At 54.4% G+C, this 16,297-nt stretch overlaps 1 protein-coding gene across 1 annotated transcript in view; it reads right to left on the bottom strand.

Moving 5' to 3' along the window:
• The window catches only part of LOC144953351 (myelin protein zero-like protein 1), a 56,501-nt gene that overhangs the window by 21,159 nt on the left and 19,045 nt on the right, over positions 1-16,297 (bottom strand). The gene's annotated exons all lie outside the window — the stretch shown is intronic.

The raw sequence follows: 16,297 nt of genomic DNA, 5'->3' as shown, positions 1-16,297 counted from the left end.
GCTTGAAGAGGAAGATTAAACCCCGATGACAGACCGGGTTAGTGCTACACACACACCTGAGATGCAGGGCCGTGCATTATCCAATAGGCCACAGTCGGCACTGTGCCGAGCACCTACGGAAACTTAAAGGGCCTTACTAAACTAAGCATTACTTTTACGAGAATTCACCGTAACGAGCAATTTGAATTTGTATGAGAATACGTTTTATTAGCCACACATACTTTTGGTGAATATGCAAACAAAAACATGCTCTGGTAATATACATCAATTTTACAGGTAGGAACAACAGTTCCACACTGCCCACCAGGGATTATTTGTCAGTCGTGCATAGCCCCTCCCAAACATGTACGCTCCCGGATTGGTTGAAGTGCGTCACGTGACCACGAGCTTTCTGTCGTGCACGAATGCGCTGTCCAACCAAGTTCCTACCTGCCCACTCCGAAAGAACGTGTTTAATTGGCCCAGTTTGTTCATATAACAAGCAACCCATTTGCAAAACGAGCAGATGCATCCCATGGGGGGTGGTGGGGACCCACCCCGACCTCCACAGCTGTTGGTTTAGCAGCTACGCCGTGCTAAGTGGGCCGCATGTGGGTGCATGGGGAGCGGTGGGTGGCAGGTGGGGGCCTCGTTGCAGCACTGTAAGGAGTGGGTGGGGGAGGGGTGGGGCAACGATTGGCACTACGTTGCGCTACAAACCCGGCGACCAGAGTTTGATTGCTGCTCACGGCTAATGCCGGCGACAATTATCTGAACTGATCCTGCACCTCCCATAAGTTGGCTCGGACTCAAATGAGGACCTGGCACGGTGTGTAACCATCACCATTGGGGAGACAAAGGTGGGCGGGCGGGCGTGGTGCTGGCCACTCACCCCCTTATGTGATGTGCCAGCCTTCATAGGTGCTATTCGCTAACAGTCTCTTCAGGCTATACAAGGGGTGTCTTAGTCTATGTATGTGTAATGACCGAAAAGATCCCAAGCCAATGTGCAGCCTAATGGTTATTTCAAAGATACACTAAGATCTACGATTGGTGGAAAGAGGTCTCCACGGGGATTGGTCGGAAGGCAGGCTTTTGAAGTGATTGGAGGAAAAGGTTTTAATGAGAATAGGCAGGAACCAGAGTGGAAACAATGGGCAATGGTTGGGAACCATTAGAGGGGAAAGACAGGGATTGTCTAAGGGAAATACAGTGAGGGAACATTCGAGAAAGGGGACTGGAAAGATATAAAAGGACAGAGCACAAGGGGAGGGGACGTTTGAGGGAAGGGACGAGCTACAGCATGAAGAACCAAGTCCGGGCTCAGTATAGTCAGTGTCTTTAATAAAGAGGCTACAAGTATCCAGTCATCCGAGTCCTTACATATGTGTAGTGTCCAGCAATGGCAACTGCAGTGGACGAGCAGTACACACTCGGGTGAGCATATACACGGGTGTGTCGGCAGGGCGGAGAAACTGGGGCAAGGGTCATAGAAGACCCCATCTGGAAGCCCCTGGAACCCGCTAGTTGGTTCAAAAAGGGAGGCGTGGTGAGGGCGGAGCCAGGATGCGCCAGGTAGCATAAAAGCAGTGGAGAGCGGAAGCTCGTGGCTGCCGGTTCTGGGAAGTGGACTCGTCTCGTCGTCGCTGTCGTCTTCGCTAGATATTGCGCGGCCAGATAGTTGTTGGCTGTCTCGGTCGGCGCTGTCAGTGTAACACGGTCAGGGTTGTGTTAAGGCTAGGCTAGACGACTTGGGAGAAGTGAGGGCGAACCTGTGAATCTGAAAGTGTTGAATAAAGAAGGTACCTCCTCAAGAACCTTGTCTCCCGCTCCACTGACACTACATATGTATGTACATTCAACTTCTTTCGCAGCATGAGATCTCTTTTACCAGTGGCAAAATATAATGGTAGGTTTTTACCCTTTTAACTGGTACAAAACTGACACCTTTATAGGTGTCAGTTTTGTACCAGTTAAAAGGGTAAAAACCTACCATTATTCTTTCGCACCGTACAACCATGCTAAATCGGAGGTGCGGGAGAAGAACAAACTAAATTCAACAAAAAAAGAAGTTCTCAACAAATGAGTTTGTCAATCTAGATCAGGGGTCCTCAAACTACGGCCCGCGTGCCACATGCGGCCCGCCGAGGACATTTATCCGGCCCATGGTCACTGATTGGGCTGCGCTCGTGAGCACTAATTGGGCTGCGCTGGTGAGCACTCATTGGGCTGCGCTGGTGAGCACTCATTGGGCTGCGCTGGTGAGCACTCATTGGGCTGTGGTGGTGGGCACTGATTGGGCTGCGCTGGTGAGCACTGATTGGGCTGCGGTGGCGAGCACTGGCCCCCTGTTTAAAAAGTTTGAGGACCCCTGATCTAGATGATGATTTAAAAGTGCATCATCGCTCCTAGTGGCTTCCTCCGTCTGGAAGCGTTCCAGACGGCTGCAGAAGCGCATCTGAAAGCGCCGTGCAATGATAGGGTGGCCATCGTCTTTGTTCAATTGCCAACAAAAAGCCACCACTGCTGCGAAGATGAGCGGAGTTTTTCGTTATGGTTTATGCTCCTTGACGAGATTAGTAGCGAGGTCTTGTGGTTCATTTATGGCAAGCACTTTGTTTGGAATGCGTGCGACCTAAAATGTATTCATTTGGTAACCAAAAGCCAATGCAGCTCGGCGAGCACTGGACGGACATGGTCCGGTCTTGCAGTACCTGTCATGACACATGCCAAAGAATGTTGTACATGCTGCGGGTTGGTAATATTTTTGCAAGATGTCCCATGGAGTTGCAGTAATCGAGCCTAGTCGATTCTATACGACACGTCACCGTGTCGGCTGTCATGACTCAATAGTGGTTGAATGTGTCCTAGAGCCCTGATATGATAATTACAGAACATGACGATATTTTCCACGTGGTGATCAAATTACATATTCTGGTCGAGTATGGTGCCGAGGCTCTTTAGAGGAGGAGAAAACTGAATCCTGGTGTCTGCGACCACCACACTTGATCCTCCCACAAATTATTTCCCCTCAGCCCGAGTACAAACCAGGAGAACTTCCGATTGTTTTGGATTAAGCAGCATTTTGTTTCGTGCAAACCACACGTGCACCACTCGTGTGCAATTTTCGAGGTTACCAAGGCTCTCCGTATCTAACTTTGACTTCACTGCAGTGTACAATTGTGTATCATCAGCATATTGATGGCACTTGATGTCATTTGATAAGGTGACATCGACAATAGGAGAGAAGTATCTTAAAAATAGGAATGGGCCCGAGTACGGACCCCTGTGGTATGCCAACTTGGCATGGCATAGGCGGTGACTGTTCATCACCCAGCTTGACGAACTGTGATCGACCATGTAGGAATGACTCAATCCATCACAGTGCCGTGCCCGATACACCAAACCTTAGCCACCCAATGAGTATCTCATGGTCGATAGTGTTAAAGGCAGTTGAGAGATTGAGGCCAACCAACGTTGCAGTGCACCGGTCATCCACGATCTTGTAGAAGGTCATCAGTGTTCTTTAGTAGGGCCATCTTCGTGCTGTGGAACTTTCAGCACACCGACTGCAATGGGTTGAATCTTCCAGTCATGGGGAAATAACCCAGACACACAGGTGCTTTATGACCTTTGAAATCGTACTCGGCTTTGAGATCGGGCGATAGTTTGCTGTGTCATTTCTCAAGCCAACTGTTTTCAGGAGCCGTGTTACCTGCACCATTTTTAAATGGTCTGGTAAACAGCCCTTCGCCAAATGGAATATTTGCCAGGTGAACTATCAGCAGCGCAAGCACGCCCGAGCATGATTTGAGAATCGACGTGTGGATGTAGTCGAGCGGCGAAGTCTTATTTGCCAGCCGTGTGACGAACAATGACACCCCTGTCACCGATGTTGGTGGCAGGGTATCGAGTTTTGCATTGGTTCCAGGTTGATCAAATATCGTCAATACGATCTTGTGTGAGAGTGTTGATTTCAAATGTGTGGCTATAAGGAGGTGACATCATCTAACCTATATAATTCATTCTTTGTCCGTCCATCCGTCCGCGTACGCTCCCTACCGGGGGATTTAGCTCTCGGACCGTGGGGTTCGGCGAGATTAAATTTTGCAGGTGGGCACGCCCCCGGCCCCGCGGTAAACTTAGGCATTTCCGATTTTTCGTCTCTAAACTTTAAATCGGACCGATTATCGATTTAGTGAGATTTATCTTTATTTATTTAACGCTTTATTTATTTATTTACTCTTGCCGGCCGGCGCGGACCACGGCGGTTGCCCCTGGCAACGGGTAGAGACGCGTTCGCTGCGGGGTGGACGCCATTTTGAATTACCATTAAAAATATGCGCACGCATTAACACGCCATTCTGAGGTAAATTCATCAAAGTTTCACGTCCTCTTCACTCCCCCCCCACCCCAATGTGTGCAATTACTATTATAGGGTCGGTAGATAATAAAATTATAGCGATTAGACAGTATTATTGTAGCGCGGGGGGGGGGGGGGGGTTAACGGCCCCAGTACACAGCCTCAGCTGGGTAGGCAATCTAGGCAAGGCCGGAGGCTCTGCACGGTACTAGGCCTCGACACCCCACCCGTGTCAAGCGACGACTTTGTGGTATAAACTCGATAAACCCGGCGGTGCCCGGGGGGAAAATACATTTAAAATCTTCTGAAAACTTTAAAACATTACATACCAATGAAAATAAAACTGTGTAATTAAAACTCTAAACCCGACCGCGCCAAGAATCGATTCTCTGAATCGCGAAAAGGAATCGAAGGTTGTAGATTCACTTAGAATCGCCTTATTCCCGTTTAATATAAGTTGGTTATAGAGTTGATATAAACTGCTACGAATGGGAAATATCCCGCGTTGACCGGGGCTAAAATATAATTAAAAACTCCTGAAAACTTTAAAACATAACATACGAATGCAAATAAAACTCTGTAATTAAAAATAGAAACCTCCTATGCGCCAGGAATCGATTCTTTGAATCGCGCAAAGGAATCATCGAAGGTTGTAGATTCCTTTAGGAGCGCCATTAACATGTGGTGAGGGGGAGAGTGGTGAGTGAGGGGGAGAGTGGTGAGTGAGGGGGAGAGTGGTGAGTGAGGGGGAGAGTGGTGAGTGAGGGGGAGAGTGGTGAGTGAGGGGGAGAGTGGTGAGTGAGGGGGAGAGTGGTGAGTGAGGGGGAGAGTGGTGAGTGAGGGGGAGAGTGGTGAGTGAGGGGGAGAGTGGTGAGTGAGGGGGAGAGTGGTGAGTGAGGGGGAGAGTGGTGAGTGAGGGGGAGAGTGGTGAGTGAGGGGGAGAGTGGTGAGTGAGGGGGAGAGTGGTGAGTGAGGGGGAGAGTGGTGAGTGAGGGGGAGAGTGGTGAGTGAGGGGGAGAGTGGTGAGTGAGGGGGAGAGTGGTGAGTGAGGGGGAGAGTGGTGAGTGAGGGGGAGAGTGGTGAGTGAGGGGGAGAGTGGTGAGTGAGGGGGAGAGTGGTGAGTGAGGGGGGGAGTGGTGAGTGAGGGGGAGAGTGGTGAGTGAGGGGGAGAGTGGTGAGTGAGGGGGAGAGTGGTGAGTGAGGGGGAGAGTGGTGAGTGAGGGGGAGAGTGGTGAGTGAGGGGGAGAGTGGTGAGTGAGGGGGAAAGTGGTGAGTGAGGGGGAGAGTGGTGAGTGAGGGGGAGAGTGGTGAGTGAGGGGGATAGTGGTGAATGAGTGGTGAGGGTGGCGAGTGGTGAGGGTGAGTGGTGATTGGTGAGGGTGAGTGGCGGTTGGTAGTGGTGATTAGTGAGGGGTGAGTGGTGAGGGTTAGTGGTGAGCATGAGTGGTGAGGGTGAGCGTTGAGCGTGAGTGGTGAGGGTGAGTGGTGATTGTTGAGGGTGTGATTGGTGAGGATGAGTGGTGAGTAGTGAGGGTGAGTGGTGAGGGTGAGTGGTGAGTGGTGAGGGTGAGTGGCGGTTGTGAGTGGTCATTAGTGAGGGGTGAGGGTGAGCGTGCGTGGTTAGGGTGAGTGGTGAGGGTGAGCAGTGAGGGTGAGCAGTGAGGGTGAGTGGTGATTGGTGAGGGTGTGATTGGTGAGGATGAGTGGTGAGTGGTCAGGGTGAGTGGTGAGGGTGAGTGGTGAGCGGTGAGGGTGAGTAGTGAGGGTGAGTGGTGAGCGTGAGTGGTGAGTGGTGAGCGTGACTGATGAGGGAGAGTGGTGAGGGAGAGTGGTGAGGGAGAGTGGTGAGGGAGAGTGGTGAGGGAGAGTGGTGAGGGAGAGTGGTGAGGGTGAGTGGTGAGGGTAAGTGGCGGTTGTTAGTGGTGATTAGTGAGGGGTGAGTGGTGAGGGTGAGCGTGAGTGGTGAGCAGTGAGGGTGAGTGGTGATTGGTGAGGGTGTGATTGGTGAGGATGAGTGGTGAGGGTGAGTAGTGAGGGTGAGTGGTTGTTGTGAGGGTGAGTGGTTGTTGTGAGGGTGCGTGGTGAGGGTGAGTGGTAAGAGTGAGTGGTGAGAGCGAGTGACGGTTGTGAGAGGTGATTAGTGAGTGGTGAGGGTGAGTGGTGAGGGTTAGTGGTGAGGGTGAGTGGCGATTGTGAGTGGTGATTAGTGAGGGGTGAGTGGTGAGGGTGAGCGTGAGTGGTGAGGGTGAGTGGTGAGGGTGAGGGTGAGCGGTGAGGGTGAGTGGTGATTGGTGAGGATGTGATTGGTGAGGATGAGTGGTGAGTGGTCAGGGTGAGTGGTGAGCGGTGAGGGTGAGTGTTGAGGGTGAGTGGTGAGCGGTGAGGGTGAGGGTGAGTGTTGAGGGTGAGTGGTGAGTAGTGAGGGTGAGTGGTGAGCGTGACTGGTGAGTGGTGAGGGTGAGTGGTGAGGGAGAGTGGTGAGGGAAAGTGGTGAGGGTGAATGGTGAGGGTGAGTGGTGAGGGTGAGTGGTGATTGGTGAGGGTGAGTGGTGAGGGTGAGTGGCAGTTGTGAGTGGTGATTAGTGAGAGGTGAGTGGTGAGGGAGAGCGTGAGTGGTGAGGGTGAGGTTGAGTGGTGAGCGGTGAGGGTGAGCAGTGAGGGTGAGTGGTGATTGGTGAGGGTGCGATTGGTGAGGATGAGTAGTGAGGGTGAGTGGTTGTTGTGAGGGTGAGTGGTGAGGGTGAGTGATGAGGGTGAGTGGTAAGAGTGAGTGGTGAGGGTGAGTGACGGTTGTGAGAGGTGATTAGTGAGTGGTGAGGGTTAGTGGTGAGCATGAGTGGTGAGGGTGAATGATGAGGGTGAGTGGTGAGGGTGAGTGGTGAGGGCGAGTGGTGAGGGCGAGTGGTGAGGGTGAGGGGTGAGTGGTGAGGGGTGAGTGGTGAGGGTGAGTGATGATGAAGAGTGGTGAGGTTGAGTGGTGAGTAGTAAGGGTGAGTGGTGATGGTGAGGGTTAGTGGCGAGGGTAAGTGGTGAGTGGTCAGTGGTGAGCGGTCAGGGTTAGTGGTGAGGGTGAGTGGTGATGGTGAGGGGTGAGTGGTGAGTGGTGAGGGTGAGTGGTGACGGTGAGTGGTGAGGGAAAGTGGTGAGGGAGAGGGGTGAGGGTGAGTGTTGAGGGTGAGTGGTGAGGGTTAGTGGTGAGGGTGAGTGGCGATTCTGAGTGGTGATTAGTGAGGGGTGAGTGGTGAGGGTGAGCGTGAGTGGTGAGGGTGAGTGGTGAGGGTGAGCGGTGAGGGTGAGCAGTGAGGGTGAGTGGTGTTGGTGAGGATGTGATTGGTGAGGATGAGTGGTGAGTGGTCAGGGTGAGTGGTGAGCGGTGAGGGTGAGTGTTGAGGGTGAGTGGTGAGGGTGAGGGTGAGTGTTGAGGGTGAGTGGTGAGTAGTGAGGGTGAGTGGTGAGCGTGACTGGTGAATGGTGAGGGTGAGTGGTGAGGGAGAGTGGTGAGGGAAAGTGGTGAGGGTGAATGGTGAGGGTGAGTGGTGAGGGTGAGTGGTGATTGGTGAGGGTGAGTGGTGAGGGTGAGTGGGGAGGGTGAGTGGCAGTTGTGAGTGGTGATTAGTGAGAGGTGAGTGGTGAGGGTGAGCGTGAGTGGTGAGGGTGAGGTTGAGTGGTGAGCGGTGAGGGTGAGCAGTGAGGGTGAGTGGTGATTGGTGAGGGTGCGATTGGTGAGGATGAGTAGTGAGGGTGAGTGGTTGTTGTGAGGGTGAGTGGTGAGGGTGAGTGATGAGGGTGAGTGGTAAGAGTGAGTGGTGAGGGTGAGTGACGGTTGTGAGAGGTGATTAGTGAGTGGTGAGGGTTAGTGGTGAGCATGAGTGGTGAGGGTGAATGGTGAGGGTGAGTGGTGAGGGTGAGTGGTGAGGGCGAGTGGTGAGGGGTGAGTGGTGAGGGTGAGTGATGACGAAGAGTGGTGAGGTTGAGTGGTGAGTAGTAAGGGTGAGTGGTGATGGTGAGGGTTAGTGGCGAGGGTAAGTGGTGAGTGGTCAGTGGTGAGCGGTCAGGGTTAGTGGTGAGGGTGAGTGGTGATGGTGAGGGGTGAGTGGTGAGTGGTGAGGGTGAGTGGTGACGGTGAGTGGTGAGGGAAAGTGGTGAGGGAGAGGGGTGAGGGTGAGTGTTGAGGGTGAGTGGTGAGGGTTAGTGGTGAGGGTGAGTGGCGATTCTGAGTGGTGATTAGTGAGGGGTGAGTGGTGAGGGTGAGCGTGAGTGGTGAGGGTGAGTGGTGAGGGTGAGCGGTGAGGGTGAGCAGTGAGGGTGAGTGGTGTTGGTGAGGATGTGATTGGTGAGGATGAGTGGTGAGTGGTCAGGGTGAGTGGTGAGCGGTGAGGGTGAGTGTTGAGGGTGAGTGGTGAGGGTGAGTGTTGAGGGTGAGTGGTGAGTAGTGAGGGTGAGTGGTGAGCGTGACTGGTGAATGGTGAGGGTGAGTGGTGAGGGAGAGTGGTGAGGGAAAGTGGTGAGGGTGAATGGTGAGGGTGAGTGGTGAGGGTGAGTGGTGATTGGTGAGGGTGAGTGGTGAGGGTGAGTGGGGAGGGTGAGTGGCAGTTGTGAGTGGTGATTAGTGAGAGGTGAGTGGTGAGGGTGAGCGTGAGTGGTGAGGGTGAGGTTGAGTGGTGAGCGGTGAGGGTGAGCAGTGAGGGTGAGTGGTGATTGGTGAGGGTGCGATTGGTGAGGATGAGTAGTGAGGGTGAGTGGTTGTTGTGAGGGTGAGTGGTGAGGGTGAGTGATGAGGGTGAGTGGTAAGAGTGAGTGGTGAGGGTGAGTGACGGTTGTGAGAGGTGATTAGTGAGTGGTGAGGGTTAGTGGTGAGCATGAGTGGTGAGGGTGAATGGTGAGGGTGAGTGGTGAGGGTGAGTGGTGAGGGCGAGTGGTGAGGGGTGAGTGGTGAGGGTGAGTGATGACGAAGAGTGGTGAGGTTGAGTGGTGAGTAGTAAGGGTGAGTGGTGATGGTGAGGGTTAGTGGCGAGGGTAAGTGGTGAGTGGTCAGTGGTGAGCGGTCAGGGTTAGTGGTGAGGGTGAGTGGTGATGGTGAGGGGTGAGGGGTGAGTGGTGAGTGGTGAGTGGTGAGGGTGAGTGGTGAGTGGTGACGGTGAGTGGTGAGGGAGAGTGGTGAGGGAGAGGTGTGAGGGTGAGTGTTGAGGGTGAATGGTGAGGGTGAGTGGTGAGGGTGAGTGGTGAGGTTGAGTGGTCAGGTTAAGTGGTGAGGGTGAGTGGGGAGAGTGAGTGCTGAGGGTGTGGTGAGAGTGAGTGGTGAGGGTGAGTGGTTAGGATTTGTGATGATGGTGAGTGGTGAGGGTGAGTGTTGATGTTGAGGGTGAGTGGTGAGGGTGTGTGGTCAATAGTAAGGGTGAGTGGTGAGAGTGAGTGGTGGGTGGTGAGGGTGAGTGGTGAGGTTGAGTGGTGAGGGTTAGTGGAGAGTGGTGAGTGGTTATTGGTCAGTGGTGATTGGTCAGGATGAATGGTGAGTAGTGAGGGTGAGGTTGAGTGGTGTGGTTGAGTGGTGAGGGTGAGTGGTGGTTGTGATGGTGAGTGGTGAGTGGTGAGGGTGAGTGGTGAGGGTGAGTGGTGAGGCAGAATGGTGAGGGTGAATGGTGAGAGTGAGTGGTGAGGGAGAGTGGTGAGGGTGAGTGGTGAGGGTGAGTGGTGAGGGTGAGTGGTGATGGTGAGTGGTGAGGGTGAGGGGTGAGTGGTCAGTGGTGAGCGGTCAGGGTTAGTGGTGAGTGGTGATGGTGAGGGGTGAGTGGTGAGTGGTGAGGGTGAGTGGTGAGTGGTGACGGTGAGTGGTGAGGGAGAGTGGTGAGGGAGAGGGGTGAGGGTGAGTGTTGAGGGTGAATGGGAGGGTGAGTGGTGAGGGTGAGTGGTGAGGTTGAGTGGTGAGGTTAAGTGGTGAGGGTGAGTGGGGAGGGTGAGTGCTGAGGGTGTGGTGAGAGTGAGTGGTGAGGGTGAGTGGTGAGGGTGAGTGGTTAGGATTTGTGATGATGGTGAGTGGTGAGGGCGAGTGTTGATGTTGAGGGTGAGTGGTGAGGGTGTGTGGTGAATAGTAAGGGTGAGTGGTGAGAGTGAGTGGTGAGGGTAAGGGTGAGTGGTGAGTGGTCAGTGGTGAGGTTGAGTGGTGAGTAGGAAGGGTGAGTGGTGAGGGTGAGTGGTGGGTGGTGAGGGTGAGTGGTGAGGTTGAGTGGTGAGGGTTAGTGGAGAGTGGCGAGTGGTGATTGGTCAGTGGTGATTGGTCAGGATAATGGTGAGTAGTGAGGGTGAGGTTGAGTGGTGAGGTTGAGTGGTGAGGGTGAGTGGTGGTTATGACGGTGAGTGGTGAGTGGTGAGGGTGAGTGGTGAGGGTGAGTGGTGAGGCAGAATGGTGAGGGTGAATGGTGAGAGTGAGTGGTGAGTGGTGAGGGAGAGTGGTGAGGGTGAGTGGTGATGGTGAGGGGTGAGTGGTGAGGGTGAGTGGTGAGGGTGAGTGGTGAGGGTGTGTGATGACGAAGAGTGGTGAGGTTGAGTGGTGAGTATTAAGGGTGAGTGGTGATGGTGAGGGTTAATGGTGAAGGTGAGTGGTGAGTGGTCAGTGGTGAGGGATCAGGGTTAGTGGTTAGGGTGAGTGGTGATGGTGAGGGGTGAGTGGTGAAGGTGAGTGGTGACGGTGAGTGGTGAGGGAGAGTGGTGAGGGAGAGGGGTGAGGTTGAGTGGTGAGGTTAAGTGGTGAGGGTGAGTGGGGAGGGTGAGTGCTGAGGGTGTGGTGAGAGTGAGTGGTGAGGGTGAGTGGTTAGGATTTGTGATGATGGTGAGTGGTGAGGGCAAGTGTTGATGTTGAGGGTGAGTGGTGCGGGTGTGTGGTGAATAGTAAGGGTGAGTGGTGAGAGTGAGTGGTGAGGGTAAGGTGAGTGGTGAGTGGTCAGTGGTGAGGTTGAGTGGTGAGTAGGAAGGGTGAGTGGTGAGGGTGAGTGGTGGGTGGTGAGGGTGAGTGGTGAGGTTGAGTGGTGAGTAGGAAGGGTGAGTGGGGAGGGTGAGTGGTCAGTGGTGAGGGAGGGGTCAGGGTTAGTGGTGAGGGTGGGTGGTGAGGGTGAGTGGTGAGGTTGAGTGGTGAGGGTTAGTGGAGAGTGGTGAGTGGTGATTGGTCAGTGGTGATTGGTCAGGATAATGGTGAGTAGTGAGGGTGAGGTTGAGTGGTGAGGTTGAGTGGTGAGGGTGAGTGGTGGTTATGACGGTGAGTGGTGAGTGGTGAGGGTGAGTGGTGAGGCTGAGTGGTGAGGCAGAATGGTGAGGGTGAATGGTGAGAGTGAGTGGTGAGTGGTGAGGGAGAGTGGTGAGGGTGAGTGGTGATGGTGAGTGGTGAGGGTGAGTGATGACGAAGAGTGGTGAGGTTGAGTGGTGAGTAGTAAGGGTGAGTGGTGATGGTGAGGGTTAGTGGTGAAGGTGAGTGGTGAGTGGTCAGTGGTGAGGGATCAGGGTTAGTAGTGAGGGTGAGTGGTGAGGGGTGAGTGGTGAGGGTGAGTGGTGAGTGGTGACGGTGAGTGGTGAGGGAGAGTGGTGAGGGAGAGTGGTGAGGTTGAGTGGTGAGTAGTAAGGGTGAGTGGTGATGGTGAGGGTTAATGGTGAAGGTGAGTGGTGAGTGGTCAGTGGTGAGGGATCAGGGTTAGTGGTGAGGGTGAGTGGTGATGGTGAGGGGTGAGTGGTGAGGGTGAGTGGTGACGGTGAGTGGTGAGGGAGAGTGGTGAGGGAGAGGGGTGAGGTTGAGTGGTGAGGTTAAGTGGTGAGGGTGAGTGGGGAGGGTGAGTGCTGAGGGTGTGGTGAGAGTGAGTGGTGAGGGTGAGTGGTTAGGATTTGTGATGATGGTGAGTGGTGAGGGCAAGTGTTGATGTTGAGGGTGAGTGGTGAGGGTGTGTGGTGAATAGTAAGGGTGAGTGGTGAGAGTGAGTGGTGAGGGTAAGGGTGAGTGGTGAGTGGTCAGTGGTGAGGTTGAGTGGTGAGTAGGAAGGGTGAGTGGTGAGGGTGAGTGGTGGGTGGTGAGGGTGAGTGGTGAGGTTGAGTGGTGAGTAGGAAGGGTGAGTGGGGAGGGTGAGTGGTCAGTGGTGAGGGAGGGGTCAGGGTTAGTGGTGAGGGTGGGTGGTGAGGGTGAGTGGTGAGGTTGAGTGGTGAGGGTTAGTGGAGAGTGGTGAGTGGTGATTGGTCAGTGGTGATTGGTCAGGATGAATGGTGAGTAGTGAGGGTGAGGTTGAGTGGTGAGGGTGAGTGGTGGTTATGACGGTGAGTGGTGAGGGTGAGTGGTGAGTGGTGAGGCAGAATGGTGAGGGTGAATGGTGAGAGTGAGTGGTGAGGGTGAGTGGTGATGGTGAGGGGTGAGGGTGAGTGGTGAGGGTGAGGGGTGAGTGGTGAGGATGAGTGGTGAGGTTGAGTGGTGAGTAGTAAGGGTGAGCGGTGATGGTGAGGGTGAGTGGTGAGTGGTCAGTGGTGAGGGATCAGGGTTAGTGGTGAGGGTGAGTGGTGATGGTGAGGGGTGAGTGGTGAGGGTGAGTGGTGACGGTGAGTGGTGAGGGAGAGTGGCTAGGGAGAGGGGTGAGGTTGAGTGGTGAGGTTAAGTGGTGAGGGTGAGTGGGGAGGGTGAGTGCTGAGGGTGTGGTGAGAGTGAGTGGTGAGGGTGAGTGGTGAGGGTGAGTGGTTAGGATTTGTGATGATGGTGAGTGGTGAGGGCAAGTGTTGATGTTGAGGGTGAGTGGTGAGGGTGCGTGGTGAATAGTAAGGGTGAGTGGTGAGAGTGAGTGGTGAGGGTGAGTGGTTAGGATTTGTGATGATGGTGAGTGGTGAGGGCAAGTGTTGATGTTGAGGGTGAGTGGTGAGGGTGAGTGGTGAGGGTGTGTGGTGAATAGTAAGGGTGAGTGGTGAGAGTGAGTGGTGAGGGTAAGGGTGAGTGGTGAGTGGGGAGGGTGAGTGGTCAGGGGTGAGGGTTAGTGGTGAGGTTGAGTGGTGAGTAGGAAGGGTGAGTGGGGAGGGTGAGTGGTCAGTGATGAGGGAGGGGTCAGGGTTAGTGGTGAGGGTGAGTGGTGAGGGTGAGTGGTGAGGGTTAGTGGTGAGGGGTGATTGGTGGTGGTGAGGGTGAGTGGTGAGGGTGAGTGGTGATGGTGAGTAGTGAGGGTGAGTAGTGAGGGTGAGTGGTGATGGTGAGTGGTGATGGTGATGGGTGAGTGGTGACGAAGAGTGGTGACGTTGAGTGGTGAGTAGTAAGGGTGAGTGGTGATGGTGAGGGTTAGTGGCGAGGGTAAGTGGTGAGGGTGAGGGTGAGTGGTTAGGGTTTATGGTGATGGTGAGTGGTGAGGATGAGTGGTGAGGGTGAGTGGTGAGGGTGAGTGGTGAATGGTGAGTGGTGAGGGTAAGTGGTGATGGTGAGTAGTGAGGGTGAGTGGTTAGGGGTGAGTGGTGGGGATGAGTGGTGAGGGTGAGTGGTGAGGGGCAGTGGTGAAGGTGAGTGGTGAAGGTGAGTAGTAAGTAGTGAGGATGAATGGTGAGTGGTGAGGGTGATTAGTGAGTAGTGAGGGTGAGTGGTGAGGGTGATTAGTGTGTAGTGAGGGTGAGTGGAGAGGGAGAGAGTGAGTGGTGAGCGTGAGTGGTGAGGGTGAGTGGTGGTGGTGAGGGTGAGTGGTAAGCGTGAGTGGTGAGGCAGAGGGTGAGTGGTGAGGCTGAATGGTCAGGGTGAATGGTGAGATTGAGTGGTGAGTGGTGAGGCTGAATGGTCAGGGTCAATGGTGAGAGTGAGTGGTGAGGGTTAGTGGTGAGGGTGTTTGGTGATTGGTGAGTGCTGACGGTGAGTGGTGAGGGTGAGTGGTGAGGGAGATTGGTGAGGGAGATTGGTGAGTTGTGAGGGTGAATGGTGAGGGTGAATGGTGAGGGTGAGTAGTGAGTGGGAGTGGTGAGTGGTGAGGATGAGTGGTGAGGGTGAGTTGTGAGTGGTGAAAGGTATTGTCAAAGCCCACCGGGCTTTGACAATACCTTAGTATCTGTGTATATGTAGTAACGCTCACGACTCGTTCACACCGGAGTTGGAGGCACACTTGTTTATTTAACACCAACGTTGTGACATACACATTTGAGGGGGTATCGGCCCCCTCACCCGTCTATCTGAGGACACACCTCTCTAGCTAACCCTAGCCTGCCTCTGAGTCCTCCACTAATGGGCTAGGGGAGGCTATCTTGGCCCGACACTGGTCAGTCGGGCCCGGTACCCAGAGTCCAGACCAGCACTGGCTCTGGCTCTGGTACCACGCCACTGGCTCGAGCCTGCGCGGTCCTGATAAGGACGGCGTACCAGGGGGAGTCCAGGGCTCTATCTCAGACGTCTTCCGCCTCCTCTTCTTTAGCTAAACATCACTCCCGAGCCCTTCGATACAATCCCCTTTTATACCCAACCCCTCCCTGAGGGGTGGGGCCCCGGGGGATCATAACGACCGAATCGACCCCCCAGGGTGTCTGGCGCGGACGTCGCAGAGGGCACCTGCTTGTGCACACATGTAGCCCCGCCTACTGTGTTTGTTTACCATAGGCTGCCATGCATAACGGGCTCTCTGTAACAGCCCTACATCACTCCCCCCCACATAGCATGCAGCCGTCCCGGCTGCCAACATACAAAATTTGACAATAAAGGTGCCTTCACCCCCTGACGTGTGCCTCACTATTTTTGAACCATAACAGGAACCAGAACAAGACACAACAACAAGATGAGAAACAACCCGTCGCACCCCCCCGAATAAATACGAATTCCGTAAAAAAACAGCTTATATACAACCAGCAGGGAACCCACCCCGCACACACAACAAACGGTGAACCCAACATATGTACATCCGAGGAGCGGGAAACACACCATCCACACAACAGCCAATAAACACAACAGCTATGTACACATTTTCCGGCCTCACAACAGTTTGCGCATTTTAGCGCGCGTCCTTGCAGCGGGCCCCTCACACGGGGTAACCCCGCGTGGCGGACCATCAGGTGGCGACTGTCCGTCTTGAGGTGAGCATTCCTCTGACTCCGCGTGACCCTCGGTATCCGCAGGAGGGGTGATCGGGCGTGAGCCCGTCACTCCTGATGCTCCTGAAGGTGGCACAGCCGGCAAGGCATTTGGTGAGAGCGACAGAGACGGACCCAGCAAGTCGGCCGACCCCCCACATGTTTGGCCACGCGCGTGTGAAGTGGGGTTGTGTACCGCAGCGAAGGGTTTTAATCTGGAGGGGTGCACGAACCATCGCCGCTTCCCCCACTTGATGCGCACGCACTGCGGACGTAACACCTCCACCACTTCCACAGGGCCCCGCCACGGCCGCACAAGTTTAGAGGAGGTTGCCAGTGGCACCTGGGGGCAGTGCAACCATGCCTTGTCCCCCGGCTTCCACTGCAGCATGTGCGCTCGACTCAATCTGAGGCGCTCATTTGCCTTCTGACGGAGGTCAGAGTTTTGCATTGCAGCATCCCGTGCCTCGGTCAATTTGTCCAGATTAAATTTAACGTGGTCAGCCAGATTAGTTTTTCCCTGCGGCACGGGGATCCGCAACTGGGCACGAACAGGCGGGTCTGGTTCTCGGCCGTACATGAGGTAAAAGGGAGAAAACCCCGTAGCCGCATGGGGTGCCATCCGGTACGCCGCCAAGACCCCCTGAATTTGTAGGTCCCAATCCGTTTGCGAGTCCGAAACTTGTTGTGATAACATGGACGAGATGGTGCGATGCAAACGTTCGACCATCCCGTCAGTTTGTGGGTGATATGGGGAGGTCCGAATTTTCTTTGTGCCCAGGAGATCGCAGACTTGTCTGAGTAGTTTACCGGAAAAATTTCTGCCCTGGTCGGTCAGCAGCCTCTCCGGAGCACCTTTGTCCAGGACATAACCCTGAACAAAGGCCTCCACGATGGCTGCTGCCGACTGGT

The sequence above is a fragment of the Lampetra fluviatilis genome, chromosome 74, assembly GCF_964198595.1.
Source record: "Lampetra fluviatilis chromosome 74, kcLamFluv1.1, whole genome shotgun sequence".
NCBI classification, from domain to species: Eukaryota; Metazoa; Chordata; class Hyperoartia; order Petromyzontiformes; family Petromyzontidae; genus Lampetra; species Lampetra fluviatilis.
The sequence above is the reverse complement of the archived record's forward strand: the minus strand, read 5'-3'. Positions and strand labels throughout refer to the sequence as shown.